Here is a 6,257-nt window from a genome sequence, read left to right as displayed (position 1 = left end):
AAACAATTTTCATTGCACATCACGGCTCCCCAGCCTGGAGACTCAGCCACCTATTGCTGTGCGGCAAGGACACAGTGCTCCCCAGGCACCTGCAGCCTGTCCCCAAACTGGCACTGAGGCTCCAGCCAAACTGTGTAGAGGAAATACTCACACACACACACAAAATCTCTTTGGCCACAAAAAAATTCTTGATACATTTAAAAGGACTGAAATTATATAGAATTTATTCTCTGACCAAAGTGAAATTGATTGAGAAAATCACTCGCCAAAAAAAAAAAAAATGTCTCTAGGAACTTTCAGGTACTTGGAATTTAAGCACTAAACTTTAAAATACTGAAGTCTCCTCTTTTTTTTCCTTCTATGATTTTATTTATTTATTTAACAGAGAGACAGCGAGTGAGGGAACACAAGCAGGGGGAGTGGGAGAGGAAGAAGCAGGCTCCCAGCGGAGGAGCCTGATGCAGGGCTCGATCCCAGAATGCCGGGATCACGCCCTGAGCCAAAGGCAGACGCTTAAGGACTGCACCACCCAGGCGCCCCTAGATACTTATATTCCTAAAGAAGAAAAGTTGAAAAATACTGCTCTAAGCTTTCAACAAAAGAAGATAGAAAAAGAAGAATAAATTAAACCCAACATAAGGGAAAAGAAAAAAATAATTAGAAAGTCAAACTAGTAAACTACAAAACAAACAATAGAGATTTAAAAAATTAAAAGTTTATTTTCTTAAAATGATAAATAAAATTGATATATCCCTAGTGGGAATTATTAAAGAAAAAAAGAGAGAAGGCACAAGTTATCAATGTAAAGAATGAAAAAGGAAACCACACTCCAGATTCTACACTAAAAAGATTATAAAAGAGTATTATTAACAAATTTATGCTGCTGAGTAAAAGTGTAGAAGTAAACCCACACAAGTGGGGACAACTGATTTTTTGAGAAAAGTTTCAAGACAACTCAATGGAGGAAAGATAGTATTAGCCACAAATGGTATTGGGACAATCAGATATTCATAAGCAAATAATTGAAGCTTGACCTAAATCTTACAAAAATTTGAGTACAGTCTCAAAATGATTCATATACCCAAGTGTAAAATGTAACACTCTAATTCTTTTAGAAGAAAATATGAGAGAAAATCTTCATGACTTAGAGCTAGGTGAAGGGATTTTTGACAAGACGCTGAAAGCACAATCCATTGAAAAAAATCAACAACCTAGATTTCACCAAAATTAAAAACATTTGTTCTGTGAAAGACAGTTAAGAGAATGAAAAAGATAAACCACAGATTGGCAGGAAATATTTGCAAAAATACATTTTCATCAAAGGATTGGTATTCAGAATAAGAAGAAATTTCTAAACTCAATAGGTAGGAAACAAACAATCCAATTAAAAATGGGCAAAAGAGGGGTGCCTGGGTGGCTCAGTCGTTAAGCGTCTGCCTTCGGCTCAGAGCGTGATCCCAGGGTTCTGGGATCGAGCCCCGCATTGGGCCCCCTGCCCTGCTGGAAGCCTGCTTCTTCCTCTCCCACTCCCCCTGTTTGTGTTCCCTCTCTCACTGCCTCTCTCTCTTTGTCAAAAAAATAAAAATAAAAAATCTTTAAAAAAGATGGGCAAAAGACTCATCCAGACACTTCACCAAAGAGGATATGTGGTAGAGAAATGAGCATATAAATAAATGTATGAACAGATGTTCAACATCATTAGGCACTAGGGAAATACAAATTAAAACCCCAGAGAGATACCATACCACATCTATCAGAATGGCTAAAATAAAAAACACTGGCAATGCCAAGTTCTGGCAAGGATGCCGAGAAATCCAGTCATCATACGTAGCTGGTAGGGGGTGGTATGGTCCCTCTAGAAAACAGTTTGGAGGCTTCACATCAAGTTAAACATTCACTCACCTTACAATGCAGCAATCATGATCCTCCGTACATATATTAGAGAAGTGATAAACTTACACAAAAATCTGTACATGAATGTTCATGGCAACTATATTCATGATGGCCCAAAACTGGAAACCACCCAAATCTTTTTCACTGGGCAAACAGATAAATACACTGTGGTACATCGGCACAATGGAATGCTATTTAGTAATAAAAAGGAGCAGATTGATTGATACATGCAACAAGCTGGATGGATCTTAAGAGCGTTATGCTGAGTGAAAAAAGTCAGTCTTGGAAGGCTACACAATGTATGATTTCACTTACTGGATTATTATGATTCCACTCGTACAACATTCTCAAAAGGACGAAATTATAGGGATGTGAAAGAGATCAATGGTTGCCAGAGGTTGTCAGGGGTTGCAGGGATAGGAGGGTGTGCAAAGGGAGTTTCTTTAGAGTGATGGAATAGTTCTGTATCTTGATGGCAGTGTTGGTTACACAAACCTACGCCTATGATAAAATATCACAGACTTGTGCATTAAAAAAAGAATTCATGTAAAAACTGGCGAATCAGAGTGAGATCTATGTGAATAGTGCCGTGTTAATATCAATTTTCTGCTTTGATTATTGTACTATGGTTATTGTAAGATGTTGTCACTGGAGAAATTTGGATGAAGTATACAAGAGAACTCTGCGATGTTTTTGCAATTTCTAAGCTAGTCTAAAATTATTTCAAAATAAAAGTAACCATGTGAAGCAATCAGATTTGTAAACATTTCTGACTGTAGTGGAAACTGGGCAACCACTTTGGCAATTTCTCATAAAATTAAACCTACATCTACCACAACCCAATTCCACTTCTAGGCATTTCCCCAAGGGAAATGAAAACACATCTACAAAAAGATTTGTTTAGAAATATTCACAGCAGCTTTATTCATAATGGCAATAAACTAGAGAAAATATACGTAAACAAATTAAAGAAACTGTGCTGTATATATACAATGGAATATTAGTTTAGCTATAAAATGGACAGAACCACTGACACACATGACAACATGAACAAACGTCAGTGACATAATGCCTAACAAAAATTTCCAGAAACAAAATGGTGCATATACTTTGCCTCCATTTATATGAAATTTAAAATAGTCAAACCAATCCATAGTGAAATAAAGCAGAACAATGGTTTCCTCTGTGGATTGGAAACTGTTTGGGTGGGGCACAAGGGATCTTGTGGAGTGAAGGAAATACTCCATAGTTTGATGGGGGTGTGGCTTATAAGTCTGCATTTTTTCAAATGCCCCAAACTTTATACTTATGACCCATTTGTTACATTGTGTAAGTTATACTTTAATTTAAAATAAAGTATAAAAATTAATCAAACAGCAAAAACCAAAGCAATAAATAGGGAAATCCAGTGCTATTTTTAATGAACTGAAAAATATCGATAATATTAATAATAGAAAAATTAGAAAATCCTTAAAGTAGTAGTCTGAATAATGACCCTCAGAGATGTTCATATCATATTCTCTGGAATCTGTGAATATATTACCTTACATGTTGTAGGGGAGGAAAAAGTTTCCTTCTTTACTCCTAGGCTTCTTCCAGCTCGGTTAGAAATTAAATTGAGACAAGACAGATCAACAGGAGAAAAAAAACCACAACTTTTATTATATGGACTTGGAGGCCCAATAATGAAATTGAGACCCCAAAAAATGACCAAGGCGTCAGTTTTAATACAATTTAAACTAGGAGAACATAGATTTGTGAGGAATTTGGAGGACAAAAACCCCAGATGTTTGGGAACTTTATTAATATGGAATTCCAAGCAGAATTTGAGCTGACAGTAACAAGGTTTGTTTCTATAACTCACTCAGCTTTAAAGTCCCTATCTTTGGTGATAAGGATGTCTTTTTACCTCTTAGTACAGGGAAGGCATTTTTCACATGAGAGATTTGTTTCCTGTTTTCAGGGGGACAGAGGAGGGACTGAGTGTCCTTGCACCTGCTGTTTCCCAAAGAGTTTCAGTTCAAAATAATGAATATGCCATTGTGGTACATCTTGGGGCATCTGCCCTGGGTCCCTACAGAGGCAAAAAACCAAAAAACAAAGAAGAAAAAAAAAGAAAAGAAAAAACACCTTTGCGGATGTGGTTATTTAAGGACCTTGCACCTGGGAGTTTGTTCTGGGTTATCCAGGTGGGCCCAGTGTGTCAGAAGGGTCCTTATAAGAGGGCGGCAGTAGAGTTAGAGGAGAGAAGGTGATGTGAGGACAGAACCAGAGGGAGAAGAGGTGGTGTGATGTGGAGCTTAGGACAGCCTCTAGTTGGACAAGGCAAGAAAACAGTTGTCCCTGTAGCCTCCAGAAGACCGTAGAGCAGCTGGCACCTTGATTTTAGCCCAGTGGAAAAGATTTTGAACTTCCAACCTTCAGAGTTGTAAGAAAATACATTTTTATTGTTTTAAGCCATCAAGTTTGTGGTAATTTTTTAGGAAACTAATAAAAACAATCATATGAAAGACTAAAAAGCAGACATATCTAGGGACACAGTAGAAATTAAAATTTTATTAAGAAAAAGTTATGCTGAGCCAGTTAGTTTTAAAACTGAGAAAAAGGAACAATTTAATAGACAAACTATATTATCAAAAATAGCTCAAGAAGATGTAGTGTATGTTGGCTAATTGAATTTAAATAAAAAATTAAAAAAAGAAAAAATAGAAAAACTAAATAGATCTAGAGTCATTGAAGTAATTTGATAATTAGAAATAGAAATTCCTAAATCATTACTAATAGAAGGGGAATTTTACCCTGCATGTAAACCCCACTTTCAAATTAAAAATAAAATGAGGGATGTATTTGTAAACCATATAACCAAGAAAGTATTAGAAATTATGGTTACATAGGGAATTCCTACAAATAAATAAAGCAAACATCCAGTATAAAACAGATAAAAATATAACAGGCAATCTAAAAAAGAGGAACTAAGCATGGCCAGTGAACATATAAAACATCAACTTCTATAGTAATCAGAGGAAATTAAACTATAAGAAATTACTATTTCATTTCTACCGGATCAAAAAAAATTAAAAGTCTGATAAAAATGTGTTGACAAGACTACAGGGAGATGAGGAATATTATACCTTTTCAGTTGGAGAAAAACAACCACACAGACAACAATTTATTCCAACACTTAGGAGAACAATATGCCTAACCTAGTAAAGAAGATGTACATATCTAAAAAAATTCAGCAGTTCCAATTCCTGATACCTACATTAAAGAAATTCAGACATTTGATGAAGGAGGCATCTACAGGATATTCACTGCAGCACTGTTTTAACGTAAGAATAATCAATCAGTAATGGAATGGACAAATAGTGGATTATTCACACAATGGAAATCTAACGTAGCCATTACAAGCAAAGAAGCAATTCTATGCAGATTTTCTTAGATGAATCTTCAAAAAAAAAAGTGCTGAGTGTAAAAAGTCTCATAATGATATATACTGCATCACATTTATGAGAAATGTCAAAACACGGAGTATAATATATTGTTTAATGATACATATCTATAAGACTAAAATTTTAAAAGACATGCATGGAATATTCCTAATAATGGTTACTGCCTTAGAAACAGAAGAAGGAACAGGGGTTACTCTTTTAGATCTGTCTGTAATGTTTGAGAGAGAGAGAGAGAGATCTGTAGAAAAGAGAGCAAAATTAAATATCTGTTTATCCTCATTGCTGGGGGCAAAGACATCTGCTAGATAATTTTTATACCTTTCCATGTGAAAATTATTTATTTTTTCCTAGCTCTATCAGCTCATAGAATGGAGAATGAAATGCTTGTCACCTACAACTTTGCCAGATGTGTTAGCCAATAGGCTAAATAAAAGACAATAAAAATTCCGCTAGAAAAATCTTTCAATTGGCTTGGGAATTAAAGGGTGTTCAACCTAAAATAAACAACAGAGAGACTTCCTTCCCTAGTTCACACTGTGCATGTTTTCAATACATAAAAAGGGAAAGTGGAAAAAAAATCAATTGGCTTAGCGATGACAGGTGTGCCACAAGAAGTCAGTATATGTTAGAACCAATATACAATTTCAACAAAGTTGTAGGATACAAAATCAATATACAGAAATCAGAAATCAGATGTGTTTCTATATACTAATAACAAACTATCAGAAAGAGAAATTAAGAAAACAATCCTATTTACAATTGCATCGGAAAGTATAAAATGCCTAGGAATAAATTCAACCAAGGAGTGAAAGACCTGTACACTGAAAACTGTAAGACACTGATGAAAAAAATTGAAGAAGACACAAATAAATGAAAAGATATTCCATACTCATGGATTGGAAAACTTGACATTGT

Source organism: Ursus maritimus, unplaced genomic scaffold (assembly GCF_017311325.1).
Source record: "Ursus maritimus isolate PB19 unplaced genomic scaffold, ASM1731132v1 scaffold_42, whole genome shotgun sequence".
NCBI classification, from domain to species: Eukaryota; Metazoa; Chordata; class Mammalia; order Carnivora; family Ursidae; genus Ursus; species Ursus maritimus.
This window is presented reverse-complemented; position numbering follows the sequence as displayed.